Source organism: Coturnix japonica, chromosome 5 (assembly GCF_001577835.2).
Source record: "Coturnix japonica isolate 7356 chromosome 5, Coturnix japonica 2.1, whole genome shotgun sequence".
NCBI lineage: Eukaryota > Metazoa > Chordata > Aves > Galliformes > Phasianidae > Coturnix > Coturnix japonica.
Genome location: NC_029520.1, coordinates 49,884,447 through 49,907,076, shown reverse-complemented (window position 1 = coordinate 49,907,076; position 22,630 = coordinate 49,884,447). Strand labels below are relative to the sequence as shown.

General features: G+C 46.4%; 1 protein-coding gene across 1 annotated transcript in view; it reads left to right on the top strand.

The window, feature by feature from the left end:
- Nucleotides 1–22,630, top strand: part of DAAM1 (dishevelled associated activator of morphogenesis 1) — an 87,562-nt gene that overhangs the window by 16,766 nt on the left and 48,166 nt on the right. The gene's annotated exons all lie outside the window — the stretch shown is intronic.

The following is a 22,630-nucleotide window of genomic DNA, read 5'->3' as shown; positions in this document are numbered from 1 at the left end:
CGCAGTTGGGTGAACCTATGCCAATATTAAACAATATATTATATTTAAGGCTTGCAAGATGAACTTAGATTTTATTAGACAGCAGAGAATACACGTGGGCAAGCATTTTCCCCCTGCAACACCTATTGCCTGTGCAGAGTCCTGCAGCGTGGCTGCTCTGGTGTAATGTAGTCGCATTAAACCCAACTAAAGCACTCTTTAATGGCTTGGGTGTTTCATAACAATTTATGCTTGTTCTCCGGGCGTCTAGTACAGACTGAGTTTTCATTGCATCCCTTCCCTTAATAGAAACCTCCACAACACCCTTCTAACACGATGACTGCTTTGACAAAACTTGTAGCAGCTCCCCATATTGGAGATGAAAATCAAGCCTGGAAGGAAAGGGCAAAATCAGCCGATGGATGTTAACAAATTGTCAGAGGAGGGGGAGGAGGCACCAGATCTACGAAGCAACATCAAGGCTTCCTTTCATATAGGAAACTATTAAAACATATGTTAACTTTAAAAGTATGCACGTTATTACTGTGAAAAGCATAGGCAGCTGACACATCACCTCTCAGGCACATGTGCTCCATGTTCGTACCACCACTGATAGAACATTCTAATGCTTTGGAAAGAGAAGAAAAACAAGTCCAAAGGAATATAAGGCTGCAGCTTGGAGTGTTTTCTCAAGCCTTTTCAGAGAACCAAGCTGGATGGTGAGGGCTGACAGGGCTGTCCCTCTCACTCTGTGTCTCATCACCTCCTCCAGCTTCACAGCAGCAGATCTGGGGACTTTTCCTCCATGCTCCTGCAGCTGAGTGTGACAGCAGGGAAGGTTAGATGTGGTGGAAAGATCTCTTTATCCTGGCACGAGGGGGAAGAAAGTCTTTGCCAGAGTCTCCATCCTAAGGATATGATGGAGGTGCTAGTAAGGATTCCTTCCCAAATGACCGAAGAGAGATATATTTGCTTGGCCTTAGGGCCTGAGCACCCCAACAAATAGTATACTCATTTTGTGTAGCCTAAAAGAAAAGCTAACATTCCCATATTGGCAGTCCTTATCACCTTCTCAGACCCAACTCCTTCCCAAGATAACTGGCCTCAGAGAGGGTCCCTTCATCCCACTACAGCACAGGAAAACCATGGACAGTCCACATACATATACATTTTCCAAGGGGAAAAAAAAACCACTGTTCAAAGCCTCCAGTGCTGCATTTTTGATCACTGACTGTGACACTGTGGATAACACACATGTTACATGCACACATTGCTCACAGAGAAACAGAACGGCAACTATTATATGTAAAAATAATTTATGAATAAGTATATTTAGATTTATAACCCCACAGCAGCTTTATTTATAGGGATGCCAATCACTTTTACACAGATATAATAACAGGCTGGCAGAATGGCCTTCCTCTATATCCAGAACCCATCTGTAACAATCTAAGCCCGTGATATCTCTGCATACATTTGGCCAAACAAAACGCTGGCCTGCCATCTTGACATCAAATGTGCAGATGGGCTGGGGGAGCTCTCCCAAACCTACACAGCCATAGAATGGACGCTTTTCGCTTTTACCTATTATAAACCAGTTGGAGAAAGTAGGAGATGAAAGAAAACCAGTCCCCATCTGGGCTGTGAGAATGCTAATATTAATGCAGTGCCAACTGGAGAGGCAAGCCAGCCGCCAGCTGGGGACAGTTGTACAGCCTTCAAAACCTCTCACCAGTGAAACTGGAAGCAATCCAAACGAGACCCACTGGAGCTTTGCAGCACCTCTGAAAGGTAGGGGTTAAGCTAGGGCTTTCTTACAAGCCTTCTCAATCCACACATGAGAAACAAAGCTAGGACCGGGGATGCAGCAGAATTAATTGGAAGTCATCACTTGGCTCTCAGTCTCAAAGCACACAAGACTTCTGCTACTCTACCACCACTGCCCAGCATCTTGCAGCTTCGGAATCTCCAGCCTGCAGACGATCAAGGAGAGAAGTTGCTATTTACTTCTATGGGCTTAGCATTGCAGATAGCTGAGGATGCAAGCTCAGCACAACCAGCTACCTGTGCTGTCAGATGGGTTGGGGATTTGGTTCTTTTCTCATCTGGAGAAGAGCTTTCATTCTGAAAATACAAGTCTACCTCACAAGAAACAAAGCAAACCATACTGCATCCCAGCAGGGCTTCTGGGGTCTGGTTATCTCAGGCACTGGTGACATGGGGACAACTCCACATCAGACACAGGCTGTGGGTAAAAGCACCCTCATCCATACAAGTCACCCCACTCTGGCAAATGCCAAGGCTGAAAATGTTACTCTGGAATATCACTTTGAGTGGCTCCGGCACAAACCCAGCATTTCATTTGCAACACTTATTCAGCAAATGATTTGAATAAACTGAGAAGGGCTCTCACACCAGCCTGACAGCATTATTTGATAGATTTCTCTCCCTGCTCCTTACATTATTTATGAGAAACAACTCTCAACAAATGTGATCGCCTTCCAGTTCAGTGAGTAGATTTACCTGTCCCCTGCCCGCGGGGACAAAGCAACACCTCACGGTCCATTCTGTCCTTATTCCACTGCAGTGTTATGCTCCAAACTGTTTACAGGCTGGCATTCGCTCTGATTCATGCTCGGATAAATATGTCTAAAAAAAGTAATTGATGGCAAGGAAAAACAGAAACACAACAGCAGTTTTCTCACTCTCACAAAGCAAAAGCAAGGGAAAACAACCAGATATGGAGCCACGGCATCCTCAGTTCAAATGTTTTCCAAAACATTTCCAAATGTTTTCCAAAATTTCCAGTTAAAGCTTTTCACAGCCAAGATGCAACACCATCAGAGCCTGGGGCGACGTTTGCAGCTCAGGATGTATTTCAGCACAGTGCTGCAGTGCTTCGGGGCCATGGCACTGGGATGGCTGGCAATGCGCTTTCTGGCATACACACTCGCACATCGAAAAAACACCTCAAACTCTTGTGTAGAAAACACAAGGCTGAGTTGGATGGGGTGCCAGGAAACCTGATCTAGTGCCCGATTTTAGTGGCTGGCGATCCTGCCTGCAGCAGGGGAGCTGGAACTACATGATCTTTCAAGGTCCTTTCCAACCTGAAGAGTGAGCAAAGCCTCAAAATGGTGGTAATGGTAACACTTTGCTATAGAAGGGAAAGGGGAACTTCAACAGAAACCAAGACAAAGGTAACTGTACATTTAAAAGTGGCAGGGAAAGGGGGGAATTGCAGACACTTAGTCAAAATAATAAGCCAGAAGAAGAGGGCAATAAAAGATAGAAGAAAACATGTCCGGAGACCTCTGACAAGAAGGATTAGATCCCCCCCCCCCGGGCAAGATGATGCCGACATGGGGAAACAATAACAGCAGAACACCAAGAAGAAAACAGAAAAGAAAATTTCACCCCAAACATCGGCAAGGTCGGCGGGGAATGGGGTCAGGGGAAATGAGGGAATGGGGTCGCGGGGAACGGGGCCATAGGGAATGTAATGAATATGTATCAAACTGAGGAGGAGACTATTGATTATGTATTAGCTTAACCTATATCTGTTAACACACTTTTCTCCTTTACGGTGTGCAAGTTTGGAGGAGCTATCCCCTTGCACCCGGCGCTGCGCAACGCTGGAATAACATACTTGCTTTATAACCTATCTCTGGTTATAGAGTCTGATTCTGCATGTCAATTTTGGTGACCCAGATGGAACAATCTCTGCTTGGCTGTGGGACCAGCTGAGAGAGGGGATGCCTTTGGCATGCCCCGAGATTTCTCGGAAGGACTCCCCTTCCTCACCTGATCACTACAGGAGCGAGACAAGAACCATCTATCGCGCGGAACCAGGTATGTGAAATGGGGGACCGCGTAAGTCGTGAGGAGACGTCCTAACGCAGGGCACAGTGGAGTCGGCGTGCTCCCCCCAGGGATGTGAGCTCACGGGTTAGGTTAGGTTGCCGGCTGGGTTTAGGACTCCCTAGGGAATGCCTACAAAGGGGCCGAGTAAGTGGTACGCATGGTAAAAGAGCTATTGCTCACATTCAGGTGATTGCTAATTGGGCAGAGCTTGTCTGCCTCTCTGGTACAGGGTGATTGGGTAATCCTGGATAATTGGTATCATACAGCGCTGTCTATATAGGTGACCTAAGTCAACAACTAGCACGGCTGTTCTTAACTCTTTGGTTAAGCTTTAACAAATGATATATTGTAATTGTGCTTGAATTGTCGTTGTGAGTGTGGTGTTGAGTGAGACGCAGCACAGCTGCGGGGCGAGTGTGGAGTCCCGACCCGCAGTTCCGTCCTCCCGCGAGGGAAACTGCCCGGGAGGACGAAGCGAAAGTTGTCTCCAATACTTGTTTGTCTTTGTTTAATATATGTTTTTTTGATTGATTAATTTTTTACTGGTTGTTGTACAAGTATGTGGTCTAAGTCATAACAATGCTGTTGTCAGAAAGTGGTTTTACTTATAAAAGAATACGGTGGTTTATATTAAGTTACGATGGGAAAATCACAGAGGCAAAGAGGTCCCTGCGCGCTCACCCCTGACGGTGTATACTGGCACATTGGCGGGAGATATCGCTGGGGAACCAGGAGGAACCCTGAGCTGAAAAAATTCTGATTAAATATTGTAATCAGTGGTGGTTGATGTATAAGCTAGAGGACAGGGACAATGAACATAGAGAGGGATGTCTGTGTGGTATGAGTATCAAGCCATTTATGTGATACTGTGTTCTGCCTGCGAAGAGGTGTAAGGAGGTGGGTCAGTCAGTGATGGCTCTGTGGTGAGAGGTGTATAAACTGAACGATATGGATTGCTAAGGGAAAGTTATAAGGTAGTAAGAGTGTTTATGGAAACTGAAGAACTGTGTTGTTTGATTTGTGGGTTTTGAAGGGAAATGGGACAAGAACTGTTTTGCTGGTATGATAGAAAGTGTAGTTGTTATGTCGATTACGGAAGTTAATCGTTGAGTACGTGGAAGGTAAATGGAGGTACAAATTAGTGATGATAGTGTACAGAGGAAAAAGGGTTAAGAGAGAAAGTGATTCTATCTGGTGCTGGAATGAGAACAACCCCCGCCGCACCGTTCCCACTGCAATCAGAAGCCTCAGAGTGGGAGAGGGAGCCAGGTGTAGAGACTGCCTGCTGTAAACAGCAAAGGGAAGGTGGGAGGAGGAGCAGGGCACTGGAAGTTGAAGATAGCCTTCATTGTGCAGAGATTGGGAAATTTGAAATCTGGCAGCACTGGATGGCTACTGGAGAGGAGGTGGAAATTGTAATGATTAGAGTTTGGAAAACGAAAATGTTTGGGAAGGACGGCAGGTTGAGGAAGGGCAAAGATAAAGAACAGGGATGCAGTCTGAAGAGAGGAGTCACAAAAGAAGAAACAACAAACAAACAACAACAGAAACAAGAACAGAACAAACGCTGATTGAAGAATTCAGAGATGTTCAGAGGAATTGATAATAATAACAGCTGTTACTGTTGTGGTCTAAGAGTAGGGCCATAGGACCCAAGATCCCCCACGAGGAAAGGGGAGGGAGGCTTGAAGAGGCCCAGGGCAGGCGCTTCTGCTCCGCTGGAATGAAAGCAGTGTACGCAAAACTGCAGTGGGACACTGGTAGGATAAATCCGACGCAAGCTGGTGAGAAGGAATTGTTCTGATTGCCAGAACTCGAACAATGAGAACTTGGAAAGAGTTTACGGCCTAGCAGATACACCGATGGAAACGCGCTAAAGAACAAGGATAAGAGTAGTTCCATTTCTGGATGATTATGGGGCTTCTTACTACGCCATAGATGGTTTTGTAACATTAGTAGCGTGCTACTGCCCACAAGAAATAAGGCTTTTACTTTGGAATTAATTAATATATAAGCTAAGAAAACATTAGTAGGAATATCAGAATTCTTAGTATCCTTGTCAGTTAGCCGCTGCAAGAAATTTAATAAACTGAGCTAAGGGTCAAACAATATGGGCTGATTAAGAATTAGTAGTCTGACTATTAACACACAACTGGGAAAAAACAGTTTACCCCCAGGACCCACATGCAATCTCTAATTAAAGACACACTTTAGGGGTGGGGCATCAGGCCAGTGAAAATTAAGTTAAAAGCAGAGGCTCACCCACTCAGGTAAGTGATGCCCTTTGAGGATATTAACTGTAGAAGGGATAAAGAAATTCAATAGAATAATTTTTTTTGAGTTTGAAATTACTGAATTGAATTGGGAATCCAAGTACAAAAACTCCAGTTTTGCCAATTTGCTTAAAATTGTCGGTAGTTTGGTAGAGAACATTGAGGACAAGTAAGTAGAATTGTTGATATGGGATACACTTCAGTGATGGATAAATCGCATCGCACGTTATGCAACCAAGTAAGGAATTATAGGTGGATGTTTACCTCTGGGATCTTGAGGAGATGTCTCTTCTGCCTGGTTTGGCTTAGACCAGGGAAGCCTAAGGTTTATTTGCCTTTTGAATAGGAAAACCCTAAATAGAGGGAGAAGAAGACTCATTTAACTCCTGGACAGTGTTACCAGGTTTTTTTTGTTTTTCGTGAGAACAGGGCTTAATGATTTTTTGAGATACTGGTTCAACTCATGAGGCCTGAGACCTGGGATCCTCCATCCTAGGGTGGAACGTTTACTGGACAGCATGTGGATTGCGCCACGCGATGACAAATGAGTATGTGTACAATAGTTACTGGAGTAGTTTGCTGAGTTTCTTGGTTTAAGAAATGCACAAATAACTCAGAATTTACAGCTGGACTTTTGGACCTTAAGGAACTGCCGAAAAAGAAGCCATCTGCTAACGCCCCTGAGTTGCAACTGTTCAAGGAACTGCCGATACGTGCCCAGGAAGATGAACAGTCAGGGTGGCTGACCATGGATAACACAGCTACGGACTGATGGTAAACCTTCAAACAGCTTGAAGTGAGTAAGGGGGTGCCTGAGGGCAGTGGCTGCACCTGTGTGCTCAAATAGTTCGAAGCAAGCCCGTATAAATCTACGACTGGCCAAACGGACACCAGTTTTAATATCTCATACAGTGTTTACTATATTGGGAGGCAAAAGGGAGGGCATTAGTTCCATTGGCTCTCACCAACCAAAGATTTCCTGAAATACCCGAGGCATCCTGGTAGCAGGCAGGTGATGTGTGAGAAATAATTGTGACTAATAGTTGTCAACCGCAGTATCTTTCCTTACGGAACTCCGCGGAGAACCACTTATGTACATGACTGCTTTGAAATCAACTGGAAGCTGCGACATTCCAGTGCCGGTCAGTCGAACCTGAAGGACGAACCCTTAGAAGATGCAGAAAGACGCCTGGTTACCACAACTTGGCGTGTTTATGAGACAAGGAGACTGTAAGGCAGGACATGCCACGTAACTGCCTTAGCTGACTGGCAGGTAATTGAAGCATCAGCCACCAGCTGTGGGGGACTTCCCCTCGAGAAGGCGTGAAATAACTGCCCTTTGACAAGAGGCTTTAATTTCATATGGCACAGATGCTAAATGATGTGGCCACACGCTCATAGTTAACCATCTGAAAAGAGCAAGGATGGGCTCACAGCCAAGAAAAACAGGCCTGATTTAAATCCTACAATGGTTATTATTGTTGTAAAAGACATCGAAATGGTAACACTTGTACAGGAAACCGAAAATAAGATGATAGATCAGGTGGCAGAAAGGCAGTTGAAGAGTTCAATCAGGCAGCGGTAAAACTTAAAATCTCCTGAGCGCAAGTCAACAAGCTGTAAAAATTCAAAAGAGGAACAGGAGTCCAATTTAATGATTTAAGTAAAGAAGAGTAGCAAGCTGACAGATGTGTGCATTGCCCAAATGGACACATTAATTATGCCTTTAGATATTCTTATGAAATTGGTATAGGGAAGGATAGAGAAGTTATTTGAGCAACCACAACTACAAAGTACAGTCCCAGACAGACCAGGAAACAGGTGCACAAGTGGGCTTCATGGGAGAGGGCCGTTTCCAGGGGCAACATACGGGCGGAGGGATTGAGTTCACAGACTCCCAAGACAAAGGGGGGTACCACTGTATGAAAAGTTTCTTTAACCTTAGAAACAATGAGGATGGCTGCTGCAGATGCTTGATGGGCAGTCCAAGAGGAGGTATCCCCTTTATCCAAGTTGTATGCAACGTGAAGTAGGCAGGCATAACACTGATTGGGGAATGGCTTTCTCTGGATCATGCGGGATAAGACTTACTAGTTTGCCATAATTCTAGATGACTTAAAACAGCTTTCTTAGCCTGGTCCACCTTGCTAGTTTTTTTTGTTCTCTTTGGTGTGTTTTACTTGGTGTTGTTACTGTCTCTTTGTGTCTGTACCAAGGTACTGGGAAGGATACCGAGGTTTGGATAGGAGAACATGAGCTTGAGACAAAAGTAGAGAGCGGCCTATTTTTGACGACCCATTAAGAATCTAGCAGGTAAAGCCTGCTAGATTAAGAAAGGGAGGGAATTGAGGAGTGAGCAAAGCGCGTCAAAATGGTGGTAATGTAACACTTTGCTATAGGGAAGGGAAAGGTGGAACTTTACAGAAACCAAGACAACGGTTAACTGTACATTTAAAAGTGCAGGGAGAGGTGATGCAGGATCACTTAGTCACTAATTAAGCCAGAGAAGAGGCAATAAAGATAGGATAGAAACTGTCCGGAGGACCTCTTACAAGAAGGATAGACCCCCCCCCCCCCGGGCAGATTGATGCCGAGCATGGGAGAACAAAACAGCAGGATAACCCAAGAAGAAACAGAAGAAGATTCACCCCAAACTCGGCAATGGGTCGCGGAATGGGTCAGCGGGGATTGAGAATGGGGTCCGCGTCTGGGCAACGGCGGGCCATAGGAATGTTATCCATGATATATGTTAATTCAACTGGAGGAGTGAGACTACTCTTGCGATTGATGTATTAGTTAACCTATTCTGTAACTACACTCTTTCTCTTTTACGGTTGTGCAAGTGTTTGGAGGAGCTATCCCCGCCTTGCATCCCGGCGCCCTGCGCAACTCGCTGGAATAAATCATTACCTGCTTTATATGCCGCTTGCCCTCTTCTCTGGCTTTATTTTGACTAAGTGTCTGCAATTCCCCCTTTCCCTGCACTTTTAAATGTACAGTTACCCTTTGTCTTGGTTTCTGTGAAGTTCCCCTTTCCCTTTCTATAGCAAAGTGTTACCTTACCACCATTTTGAGGCTTTGCTCACTCTTCAGGTTGGAAAGGACCTTAAAGATCATCTAGTTCCAGCTCCCCTGCTGCAGGCAGGATTGCCAGCCACTAAATCAGGCACTAGATCAGGTTTCCTGGGATCCCATCCAACACAGCCTTGTGTTTTCTACACAAGAGTTTTGAGTGTTTTTTGGCGAGTGTGTTGCCAGAAAGGCATTGCCAGCCATCCCAGTGCATGGCCCCGAAGCACTGCAGCACTGTGCTGAAATACATCCTGAGCTGCAAACGTCGCCCCAGGCTCTGATGGTGTTGCATCTTGGCTGTGAAAAGCTTCAACTGGAAATTTTGGAAAACATTTGGAAATGTTTTGGAAAACATTTGAACTGAGGATGCCGTGGCTCCATATCTGGTTGTTTTCCCTTGCTTTTGCTTTGTGAGAGTGAGAAAACTGCTGTTGTGTTTCTGTTTTTCCTTGCCATCAATTACTTTTTTAGACATATTTATTTCCGAGCATGAATCAGAGCGAATGCCAGCCTGTAAACAGTTTGGAGCATAACACTGCAGTGGAATAAGGACAGAATGGACCGTGAGGTGTTGCTTTGTCCCCGGGGCAGGGACAGGTAAATCTACTCACTGAACTGGAAGGCGATCACATTTGTTGAGAGTTGTTTTCTCATAAATAATGTAAGGAGCAGGGAGAGAAATCTATCAAATAATGCTGTCAGGCTGTGTGAGAGCCCTTCTCAGTTTATTCAAATCATTTGCTGAATAAGTGTTGCAAATGAATGCTGGGTTTGTGCCCGGAGCCACTCAAAGTGATATTCCAGAGTAACATTTTCAGCCTTGGCATTTGCCAGAGTGGGGTGACTTGTATGGATGAGGGTGCTTTTACCCACAGCCTGTGTCTGATGTGGAGTTGTCCCCATGTCACCCAGTGCCTGAGATAACCAGACCCCAGAAGCCCTGCTGGGATGCAGTATGGTTTTGCTTTGTTTCTTGTGAGGTAGACTTGTATTTTCAGAATGAAAGCTCTTCTCCAGATGATGAAAAGAACCAAATCCCCCAAACCCATCTGACAGCACAGGTAGCTGGTTGTGCTGAGCTTGCATCCTCAGCTATCTGCAATGCTAAGCCCATAGAAGTAAATAGCAACTTCTCTCCTTGATGTCTGCAGGCTGGAGATGAAGCTGCAAGATGCTGGGCAGTGGTGGTAGAGTAGCAGAAGTCTTGTGTGCTTTGAGACTGAGAGCCAAGTGATGACTTCCAATTAATTTCTCCTGCATCCTCGGTCCTAGCTTTGTTTCTCATGTGTGGATTGAGAAGGCTGTACAGAAGAGCCCTAGCTTAACCCCTCACCTTTCAGAGGTGCTGCAAAGCTCCAGTGGGTCTCGTTTGGAATTGCTTCCAGTTTCACTGGTGAGAGGTTTTGAAGGCTGTTCACCTGTCCCCAGCTGGAGGCTGGCTTGCTCTCCAGTTGGCACTGCATTAATATTAGCATTCTCACAGCCCAGATGGGGACTGGTTTTCTTTCATCTCCTACTTTCTCCAACTGGTTTATAATAGGTAAAAGCGAAAAGCGTCCATCTATGGCTGTGTGGTAGGTTTGGAGAGCTCCCCCAGCCCATCTGCACATTTGATGTCAAGATGGCAGGCAGCGTTATTGTTTGGCCAAATGTATGCAGAGATATCACGGCTTAGATTTGTTACAGATGGGTTTCTGGATATAGAGGAAGGCATTCTGCCAGCCTGTTTTATATCTGTGTAAAAGTGATTGGCATCCCTATAAATAAAGCTGCTGTGGGGTTATAAATCTAAATATACTTATTCATTAAATTATTTTTACATATAATAGGTTGCCGTTCTGTTTCTCTGTGAGCAATGTGTGCATGTAACATGTGTGTTATCCACAGTGTCACAGTCAGTGATCAAAAATGCAGCACTGGAGGCTTTGAACAGTGGTTTTTTTCCCCTTGGAAATGTATATGTATGTGGACTGTCCATGGTTTCCTGTGCTGTAGTGGGATGAAGGACCCTCTCTGAGGCAGTTATCTTGGGGAAGGAGTTGGTCTGAGAAGTGATAAGGACTGCCAATATGGGAATGTTAGCTTTCTTTTTAGGCTCACAAATGAGTATGACTTTGTTGGGGTGCTCAGGCCCTAAGGCCAAGCAAATATATTTCTCTGGTTCATTTGGGAAGGAATCCTTACTAGCACCTCCATCCATATCCTTGGATGGAGACTCTGGCAAAGACTTTCTTCCCTCTGTGCCATGGATAAAGAGATCTTTCCACCACATCTAACCTTCCCTGCTGTCACCTCAGCTGCAGGAGCATGGAGGAAAAGTCCCCCAGATCTGCTGCTGTGAGCTGGAGGAGGTGATGAGACACAGAGTGAGAGGGACAGCCCTGTCAGCCCTCACCATCCAGCTTGGTCTCTGAAAAGGCTTGAGAAAACACTCCAAGCTGCAGCCTTATATTCCTTTGGACTTGTTTTTCTTCTCTTTCCAAAGCATTAGAATGTTCTATCAGTGGGTTACGAAGCATGGAGCACATGTGCCTGAGAGGTAGAGTGTCAGCTGCCTTGCTTTTCACAGTAATAACGTGCATCTTTTAAAGTTAACCTATGGTTTTTAATAGTTTCCTAATGAAAGGAAGCCTTGATGTTGCTCTGTAGATCTGTGCCTCCTCCCCCTCCTCTGACAATTTGTTAACTCCATCGGCTGATTTTGCCCTTCCTTCCAGGCTGATTTTCATCTCCAATATGGGGAGCTGCTACAAGTTTTGTCAAAGCAGTCATCGTGTTAGAAGGGTGTTGTGGAGGTTTCTATTAAGGGAAGGGATGCAATGAAAACTCAGTCTGTACTAGACGCCAGGGAACAAGCATAAATGTTATGAACACCCAAGCCATAAAGAGTGCTTTAGTTGGGTTTAATGCACTACATTACACCAGAGAGCCCACGCTGCAGGACTCTGCACAGGCACATAGGTGTTGCAGGGGGAAAATGCTTGCCCACGTGTATTCTCTGCTGTCTAATAAATCTAAGTTCATCTTGCAGCCTTAATATAAATATAGTTTATATGGCATAGGTTCACCGGCACAAACCTCCTCTTTGTTAGTTCTGATATTCATGGTGCTGCTTCCCCCACCAGGTGCCAAATGTTTGTGTATCTGCTTGGTTGTTACTGGTAGATGTCGATATATTTTTATGTTTATTCTGTTTCCGTTTTAAATATGGTGCCTTATTTTCCCTAATAAGAAGAGAGACAAAGGACTGGGAGCCCAAACTAAAACCTGCTGTTATGTGTTACCCAATTAGACACCGTGGTAATAAGTATTTGAATCTAAAGCTAGATTAGACAGGGAACAGTCTCAGGCTGGATTTGCATAGCATGCATTCCTCACCCATGTGACATGTTGGTAGGACTACTGGCATCTGGTTTATGAGGTGTTGGTGTGCTTCTGGTGATGAGGGGTTGCTCCCCCCATGGGGCACTGTGGCACGGCCTGGTAGTGGGAGCCAGGCCTTGAGCAACATCCCCCAGCCAACCCTTGTGGCACCTCCATCTCATGTCTTGAGTGTTGAAAACGTTACTGGTGGGCATCCGAGCACAGATGATCTGGCTCCATTGCAGCCCCCGAGCCAGAAGTCAGCGTCTCCGCTCGCTTTGCTGCTTTATTTATTTATTTCTTATTATTATTACGGCCATTAACCGCTTTGTGAGCTGAGTGAATGCCGCTCTCCCTGCTTGCGGCGTTTGCTTGGCCGGCTCCTGACCCTCCTTTCGTGTGTATGATGAAGCACAAAATCGAGGAATAAAACTTAGTTTGCTGGGTTTCAGGCTGAGTTAGACCTGCTGGGCTCTGTGTTGTCTTGGGGCCAATGGAAAGCTGCAGCCAGAAACTTGGTGATGGGCCTCTCTGCAAGTGCTGCTAAAGAAATATGTAAGGAGTGTTTTGGGGTGTCTTTTTCACTTTTTACACTGCGGAGCAGTCAGTAAGTCACCCTGAAGCCAAGAGGGGAGGTCAGCTTTCAGGGAATGTCCCCAAACTGCTGATCACCAGTAGCAGCACGAGGCTGGATGGGGGCAGAAGTGAAGGCCTCCTCTGCCACCAGGGCTTGGAAACCCTCACAGAGAATCATAGAATCATAGAATTGAGTTGGAAGGGACCTTTAAAGAACCTCTGGTCCAGCTCCCTGCGATGAACAGGGACACCGTAGCTGAAGGCTTTGTTGCCTTGGGTTGTGAGCTGATTGAGCTGGTGTTGATGGAGAGAAGTGTTGGCCTCCCATCCCAAGTGTTAAGGTATCTGCACTAGGAGTTTGGAAAAGGCAAAGAGCGTTCAGGAGTGGTTTGAGGAGGTGTGGAGGTGAACAAAGTGGTGATGTTGAGGGGTCTCCATAGAGCTGGAGACTGGGTGATGGGGGAGGGCAGAGCTCAGTGCTGTATCCCTGTAGAAACCAGTGATGTTGTGGCTTTCTTGTGCCTGTAGCCATGGCTGGGGAGGTGTCTGTGCTTGTGGGGTGGCAGGTCCCAAACAGAGGAACGCCAAATTCTGCTATCTTATCTTCAAAAGATGAGATAACTGTGTTTGAAGCTTTTAATTTTATCTTCTCCTGGAGTGTCTGAGCCTCTTAGGGTACCCTTGGGTCACTTTTTCAAGCATTTCCCTGTAATTGTAAGGCTGCTTGTTTCCCAGTTTTAATGAAAAGGAAGATCGTTATGTAAACATCAACAGGGAATGGGAACTTTAGTATTGTGACTTACAGTGAGTGCAACCCCATACCTGCAAAAACAAACCCAACACTTTTCTATGTCACTTTGGTGGGGAGATGGCTGCTGTCACTGTGATTTTGCACCTTCACAGGGGGTTTCCTTACTGGGAGTATTTGATCATGGAGGGAAGAGGATTGGTTTTTAAACAGCAGCACTGCATCAAAGAGGCTCTAGAGATGAGGCAGACAGGGTGCCTGAAGCATCAGCAGTGCTACTAATACTCCATTTGGACTTGAAAATGTTGAGGGAAAAGACAGATTAGGCTCAATCAATGCACAAGAAAACAAAGCCTGTGTGTGTACTTGCTGTGCTTAAATTTGGTTTATATCGATGCTGCTGATGCTGATACTTTCCTGGATTAAGCACCTAAATGGCCAATATCGATTTTTTAAATGCATTCCCTTGGGATTTTCTCTGTATGCTGTGTTAAGGAAGGGCCAGTTCTCAACCCATCCCTGGCAGCAGATGGTTTGGCCAGACTCAAAGCGAGCCTTTGCACTTCCCAGTCAGTGGGAGGACAGGCAATGAATGTGGTGTGCCTTGATTGGGCCAGTGCTGAATTATAAGGAAGCGGACTTGAGCATCCCTAATGGGAAGCCTGCATCCATCCTCTTCATAGCAGAGGTTTTGCTGTCATCTATATCATGTTGAGCTGAAAAAATACACCCAAGCCTTCCAATTAGATCTGTCCGCTATGGTTGCCTGCTTTTATTTTTTTCTTATGTTCCAATGCAAACAGTCTTTCAGTGTAATGTGATAAAAACTGCTGCTTTTACCAGCCTGGTGAGGATCAGACGCAGTGCTGGAGCTCTTCTCATTTCCCCGAGCCATCTTGGTGCAGTTGTGCAGCATCACGTCGTGTCGATGTGAGTTCACGTATATTTCCCAGCCTTTGTGTGCTGAAGCAGTGGGAGGTATTTGTGCTGTGAGTTGCCGGTGGGGAATTTCTGCTATCAGACATTTTTATCAAGGAATTCTCAACCCCAGATTCATACTTGGGGTGCAAAAATCATTCTGGATTAATATCAGTGTTTTAAAGTCTTTAAAGGGAAATAAGCATTTCACATGGCTTGTGGCATGTAGGGCTATTGATAGACCCAGTGAATCTGTTTTGTTGGCTTTGGGCACTTTCTGGACCATGAGTTTAATAATCTACTCAGAGATCTGCCCTTCAGGGCCCCTTTCAGTATGGTCTCCTGTTTATGGCAGCTTCAACCAGTTCCATTTTGAAAGAATAAACACAAGCTTGCTTCGCAGCACAAGTTGTGTAAATACCAGCAGCTCTAGTAGCCTTACCTTAAGCATGGATAATCCGAAAATCCCCAAACATGACCCTAGATTGGCCATTGGGGATTCAGCTGGTAGCTCCTTGATTCCATGCCGTGGTGGTGGCCCCAGACGTCGCTGAGCTGCTGTACTGCAGGTGTTTGCTGCTGAACAGCTTCAAAAGCCCTGTGTGCAATGCCAGATTAATTAAAGAGCTTAAGAGAGGAAAAACCTGCCTTCCTTCCTCCCCTGTTAGACAGCGGGAGAGCCCATCTCACCCCGAGGATTACCACTGAAATGGGGAGCAGTGAAATGGAACGTTCAGCAGTGAGGCTTTGCATATGATAAATCAAAGTCAGAGTCCAGATACTCGTTGGAGAAGCAGGAGGGTGGAGGAGGGGTGAGGGGAGAAATTAAAATAAAGCAAAGCTTGTATTGAGCTGTTGTTCTCCAGGAAAAGGCTAATTGGCAAACAAATATCCACCAACAGTGGGAAATGTGGCTCCACTCTCTCCCCGCTTGCCAGGTTGCTGAGCTTTTATTGACAAAAGCTTTGCATCATCAAAGTAAGTGCTTGGAGCCTGCAGTGATCTCAGAAATGCAGCGACTTAAATCCACATCCTTTGGGGTAAACAGAGCAATACTGAGATAGGAGCTTTCCTTGTGGCAGTGCTTTGGCTGGCTGGAAGGCAGTCCTGCTGTGTTGGGAAGCTTCTGAAATTGTGGTACACTGAGGTGGGCTTTGTGTCTGTGTGTTGTCAGCTTTGTGGTGGTGGTTTTTAGCTCAGTGTGTGCATTTCTTCCCAATTTGAACAAAACCAGGGATGGAAATGGAACAGGACTGGATATCAGCTTGTGGCAGTGCTGCATGCTAAGAGTGGAGCTGGGATGGAGGAAGGTGAGGCTTCCTCTTGCCCCAGAACACTCCGTGGAGTTGTAGTGGGAAAAATATGTCTTCCTCCCACCACCAACCCATGTGTTTTAGTGTTTGTTTCTGCAAAAGAAGGACCACAGATCTGCCCATCTGCTGGAAAAAGGCATATGTGTGCTCTCTAGAATTGGGTCACTTAGCACCCTAGTGAGTATTAGGAAATGTACATATGTATTTATTTAGGTTCCCAAACTGGGTCTTGTCTGTGGTTACCTGTCTGTTGTCCTTGTTCCTGAAATAAGTGGCATTTGCCCAAGCTGATCTGATGGCGCTTCAGTGGGAGGTGGTCTGTGATCCACTGAGATCTGGAATCGATGCTGAGCTCACTGTCTGTTAGATTTTACCTTTTAATGATGAACTGTTGGTGTTGCTGCACTGCGTGCTGTCTTGTTGGCTGGGAAAGTCTCAACAAAGGTTTGGTTTTAATCCTCCAAAATGAAGCAAAATGAAGCACCTTCCCCAGTCGAATGCATCTGTGCACTGAGCAGCGTCAATCCCTGCATTGGTGGTGGGGTGAGGGGCTGTGTCTTCTCCTTGCACCCAACCTTGCCTCTAGGGCAGAGGTGGTCCCACAAGAGCCAGGATCCATCCCCTTGCTCATGTACTGGACAAAGGACTTGCAATCTGTGCTGTGTTGCTGGGCAAGTGCTTGCATGGGAGCTGCTGTTCTTTTCTGTGAATAGCTTTGTCAAATTGTACAGCCAGAATAAAGCAGGCTTTTTTTGGACATATTATAAATCCCCGTACATAACTGTGTACCAGCTTAGTGAAAAAACTGCTTTAATATTTCATGCTGCAATCTGAATCTTACCATCAAGCCTCCAAGATGCCTCTGCAAACTCACTTGGCCAGGAGCAGAATAAAACATCTTCTCTCAAGACAGCAGGCCCAGAGGTACATCTCGCTTTATGATGAGTGCCACAATAAGAGGGAAGAATACAGAAAGCAGTTTAATGTGAGTGCTGTCATTTAAGCGGTGCTGGTGGATGGGGCGTGCAATGCAGCAGGCTCCTGCCCAAATCAGGGCATGGCACAGCTATCACATTGGGGTTGTGCAGCAAGAGTGAAATTCAGAGATGCAAAACCCTCCTTTATTTTTTAGTTTGTGGAATACAAGAGGATCTCTGGAAACAGGGAGGAGGATCTGGGGTAGTTTAGGATTTGGCAGCTGTATGTATGTATATAAATCTATGAAACTGAAGAATTTGAGATTTGCTTGTGCTGGGAATTACAGCTCTTGTGATTTTTGCCATGAGTCAGGCTGGCAGCTGGTGTTCCCTCATGGTGTTAAGGCCACGTCCCCATGTGCTTGATGCACAGCTGGCCCACAATAGCAATACAGTATGGTTCCCAGAGGTGTTGCAGTGGCATCATAGGTTAGGGGAGCTCCCAAGCTCTGCCCCGTTGCCTTTCACAGGTGGGTTCATGGGAAAAGCCCATCATCAAACGGTTCAGGGCTTTTTGGCCAAATGTTTTGTGGTTGTTGGGTTTTTTTTCCCCCCCTTTCTTTCTCCCTCCTCCAACGTCTAAACTGCGGTCCTGCCGATGCGCACGTATTTCAGCCAAACATAAACATTCGTCTCCTATGTGGTCTGTGCGTGGAAACAGCTTTATGTCTGAGAAAGGGGTCTGCGTGGGAGTTTGTGGCCAAGGAGTCTGCATGGTTGCTTTTAATAGAAAGCACTGGGGCAATGGCAGGCTGTGTCCTGGGGATGGGTTGTGGTCCACTGGGCAGGGAGCAGAGGTGGCTCCCACTGATGCTGTCCTGTTTCTTGAGTTGCTCATCCAAGGAAAGGCTTGATCCTGAAGGCTGCTGCATTGCTTAGCAGTGGGATGGGTTAATCTACAGGAGCAATGTTCTAGGTGCCTAACTTCTGCTTTGGATGTGCTGTCACAAGTGGTACAGGGTTGAGGACGCCCTGGGGGACCCTCCTGACTTCTGGCAGCAAGCAAGGCTTCTTTGCATCAATGGAGAAATGTCAGAGCATCCCACATTGCATCGAAACTGCAAAGCTTGGCATGGCAGAAATGCTGAAATGGGTCAGGGTTTGGTGGAGCTGGTCAGCGAGTGTCACCACACTTGCACAAAAACAGTTTCACCTTGTGAAACACGCTGAAATAAAGCTCCCTGTTGGGAAAGAGCTTGCTCGGGATCTTGTATTCTTGTCTGGGGAGGGGATGGGAGAGGAGCCAGAAAAACAACAAGCTAATATTCATATTTGATGATTTAGCTCCTAGCTCCCGTGTGGGTTTGGAGGCGGGTGTGAAGAGGAGCATGCACGCTCCTTTGCATGCATTTGTGCTCTCTCTGTGTATTTTCGTGTTGCAGACCGCAGCAATACCAGTGCTGGCTCCAAACCAGTTCACTGGGGTATCAGTCGCAGGCACGTTGCTCCATGCAGCCTAGTTCAGCTTGCCAAGGAGGCTGCTGAATATGTAAGCAGTAATTGCTGCTCTCCTTTCCTTAAAGCAAAGGCGGAAGCGACACCAGGGTCCAATTTTCTCCTAATGACTGATTTCATTTAAGCACTGCTCTGGGCGATGTTGGGTTGGTGGTTATTTTTAGGGGGGTGGGGCCAAATTTGGGCTCACTTTTCTCCCCGCATCCTTTCTCTGCAGCCTGTGTGGAGTCCCTGGTTGGTTATGGTGGCTCCCACATTGGGGAGCCAGGTCCCAACCATGGGCTTCAAGGAGCTGTGGAGATGTGAACGCGTCGTCCCATCCCAGCTGGGCTGCTGCTGCTCTTTTATTTCTAATTTTGATTTGATTTGGTTTTGCAGTGTATTTCCAAAGGAGCATTGCCTCCCTGCACCCTCCCTCATCTGTGTTTTATGGCTGTTTGGCAAAGCAGGGAGTGGCTGTGCGGATTGCTTGGATTAACTCCTACCCAAAGCTTCATTTCACCCCTTGTGGCTTTTTTAGAACAAGCTGCAAAAATCCAGCTGAGCAACACGGACAGGAGGGGAAGGTGTTGAGATTAAAGCACCTCTCCGTTGCTTTGTACCACTCAGTGGTAACATGGCAGTGCAGGGGAATGGACAAGGCCACTGCTGGGGGGAATGGGACAAAACAAGGGTCAGAGGAGGAGGGCTGGGATGGGTGGCAGCCAGGGACATGACCCTGCTGCCCTGCTTGCCCTAAGCTGTTATCACAGTTGAAATGCCGTCATATCACTCGTGCAGGGTTTTGGCATGGTTCACCAGGATAAAGTGCCAGCTGCCAGGAAGTGCCCTGCCCTGCTCTCTCCTCGTCCTTCAGGGATGTGGGTCCTGAGCAGCAAACACAAGCAGAAAACCTGCACAGGGCAGGTGGAAGCCATTGCCTTATCTGCCCTGTTGCTGCAGGATGGGGCTGTGGTGATGCAGTGCCCCCCAGCCCACCTGCAGGGAGCCTTGCTGGGACCTCTGACAGTTGCAGACCCTGTGACAGCCTCCTTAGGTTCAGAGACCCCTAACTTTACTAAATAAGAGGCGACTACTTAATGGGGATGCTACAAATCAGAGAGAGATGCTTCTGAAGCTGTCATTTTATTGGGTTGCTTTGAGACTCCATGGATCTGATTCTTATTGTAATCAGTGCCTTACAACCCCAATGTCTTCATTTCAAGAAGTAGTTTAATCAGCTTGAATCATCTCTATTGTGTAGCAGCAAAACATCTCCTCTTATCCAGCATCAGCTTCAAGTTTAGCTTTTGGCAGCTGCTCCCTTGCAGTGTGTTATATTTTCACCTGGGTAATACCTGCTGAAGGACCGGACACCTTCTGGTCTCCTCTGCTGTCCTGTGGCTCTTGTCCTGGACCATGTGTTGCCTCCTGCTTGAGTTGTTCGTTGTAGCTCAGAGAAGACAAATTCCCTTTATCTCGTCCAGCTTGCCAAGAGCAAATGTCTCGGAATTAATTAGGTCCTATCCGTATCATTCCCAATCCTCATCTGACTTCCCCTGGGGAACAAAACCAGACATGGATATGTGACTGAGCGAGCAGGCAGCAGGAATGTATGGGGTGGTTCCCGTGGAAGGCAGGAGTTTGCAGACAGCCAGCTTCAGCTGTGGCACGCAAGCACTGCTGTCAGCCCTGGGAGCTCACAAGCAAAGCTGCTCTTTAATTCCCACATACTGCATTGATGGGAAAGGATCTAGTTGAGATGACTCAGAATGTGCACAGGTGAGAGATGGAGAGTCATGCCTGAGAGCGGTGGCCATCCTTTCTCCTGTTCTGCCATGTTACTGTAGTATAAGTCCTTAGGAGCTCCTGAGCCACAGTGATGGCCATCACTTGTGGATTTGCAATAGAAATGAGGCTTACCTTTTGTAAACCTACACAAGGGCCCACCTGACGCAAGTCAGCAGAGAAGACCTTGGCTAGATGCGATGTGTGAGAGCCAGGTCACACACCGGGTCTCCATGCTGCGTTCTCTGCTCCTGGTTTGTCCCAGCTGAGCTCATCCCATGCACATTTCTACCCCTTGTTCTGTAAAATCAAAGCAGCTTTGGAAATGACTCAGCCCCATCAGTCCTGGCTTGGGATTAGGGGGTTTGGCGAGAAGTTCCCTCCATGACCCTTCCCAGCCTATCTTCCTTGGCTCAGTATATACAGTGGCAATTAAATTTAATTTATTCTGGCCCGCTCAATAGTAAAGGCCAGAAGGCACCATTAGATCACAATCTGACTTGAATTTATTGATGTAATTAGTGCTCCAATGTGTAGATGGGAGGTGGGAGCAGGACTTTTAATGAGTGACGCTGCATGAAACCGGTCCCTTTCATTTTCCTTAGTGCAAGCTGCTGGATTGCAAGTAGTTGGGTTTTCTTTTTCCTCCATGAATTTCTGTACAATTTGCAGGGAAAAGAGGAGGCTGTGTATCTGGTCTGCATTCCAACAAGGCAGTCTGTGTTGTCTGCAGCACTCCCCATGACCTGCCAGGAAGCAGTGTTTTGATTTTTATCCATCACGTTAATGAATATTCATCAGTGTTCTCAAGGCTTAATGCTATTTGCCTGGTAGCTAACGTATTCTTTCTCTAACCATTTTTAGCCTTTGTTGCTAATAACCCCACAGCCCACTCAGCCTGCACTGTAAGGTGTTTCCTTTTTTAATTGTTTATAAATGAAAATGAGTAACCTCAATAGCTCCTGAGCTGGAAGCAACTCAAAAATACCTTGTCTTGGTTACTACCTGCTTTAAAGCCCAGAATAAAATCCTGCCTTTTGGTCTGTCGTTCAGATTTCAGTAAGACACCAACAGGAATGAGCATCTCTGAAGAGCAAGTGTTGTTCTGAGAAAAGCTCCCTCACCGTCTTTGTAAGCCCAAGTCAGAGCTCATATGTAGCAGCAGGTTTCAAGGACAAAGTCGATGCAGTGTTGAAAAGGGGCTGGTGAACATCTGTGGAAGAGGAGAGCAGCCTGGTTTGCTCCAGTTGTGTGGTTGTTTGTCTGTGAAGCATGCTGGCTATGGGAGCAGGATCATGCCCTGATTCAGTAGCAAGACCAAATGGCCAAACTTTGCACAGCTGAGTGTGTGTGGATTGGAACCAAGCTTCTGTGCAAGGTGTGAGCTGTTGTGCCTTGGAACTGGGGAATCACACTACGTGGAATTGGGATATCACTACCATATCCTCTGCCTTTATTCCCCAGCATAACATGGTCCTGCAAAACCAAGCCAGCAATGAGTTTTCTGTGTGTTGGAGGAAACAGGTCTGTGTGTTGTTTTTTGTTTGCCTCCCCATTAGCCTTAGGAAAGAAGCTGTCCAGTGGGTCTCAAACCCTCCTAAAACCTGATGGATGCCAGCAGGCTGCTAATGGATTTGCTCTGGTGCAGTCTGGCTGGGAGCTGTGATGAGAGATTCTGCAGCAGCTGAAATTCCTCCAGTGGCTGCATTTTTCCAAATCCAAGGTGCTAAATGTGAAATGAGATTTGGGGCTCTTGGAGAGGGGCGTCATCCAGATTGGGCACAGAGCAGTTGCGCAGTTAGGGATTATTTTGTATGAAGACCGAGTAACTGTTTCCCATGGCTCTTGGTGCGGCAGATGTTTACACTGTGTGCTGAAAGTATGCAGTTGAAAAGAATTTCAAGGATCAGATCCTCAGTTAAGGCTATCTGAGTAAGCCTGAGTTTGCTGCAAGGTCTCTCTTTCAGGAAGGCAATGTTTGCTGCTCAGGGCAAGCAAGTGGTGGTGCGGGGTCCCACTGCAGATCTGCCACCAACCCACCTCCATCACTGACTCTACATGGTGCCCAATGTATTTTGGGCATACAAACACGTGGTCAGATGGCAGTGCTGGCTCTGGGGAAATCAGACTTCTGTCCAAGTGTCGACCTTTTCTCCAAGTCCCCTCTTAACTTTGTTGGTAAATCCAAGTAATGAATATTTCACCCTTCTGCATTAACCTTGGTAGTGTGTGGCTACTTGCCCTCTCTCTGAACATCTCAGTGTTGTGTTTTGCAGAGATTAAACAAGTGGATATTCAGTTAGTGTGCATTTAGAATTCAAAAGC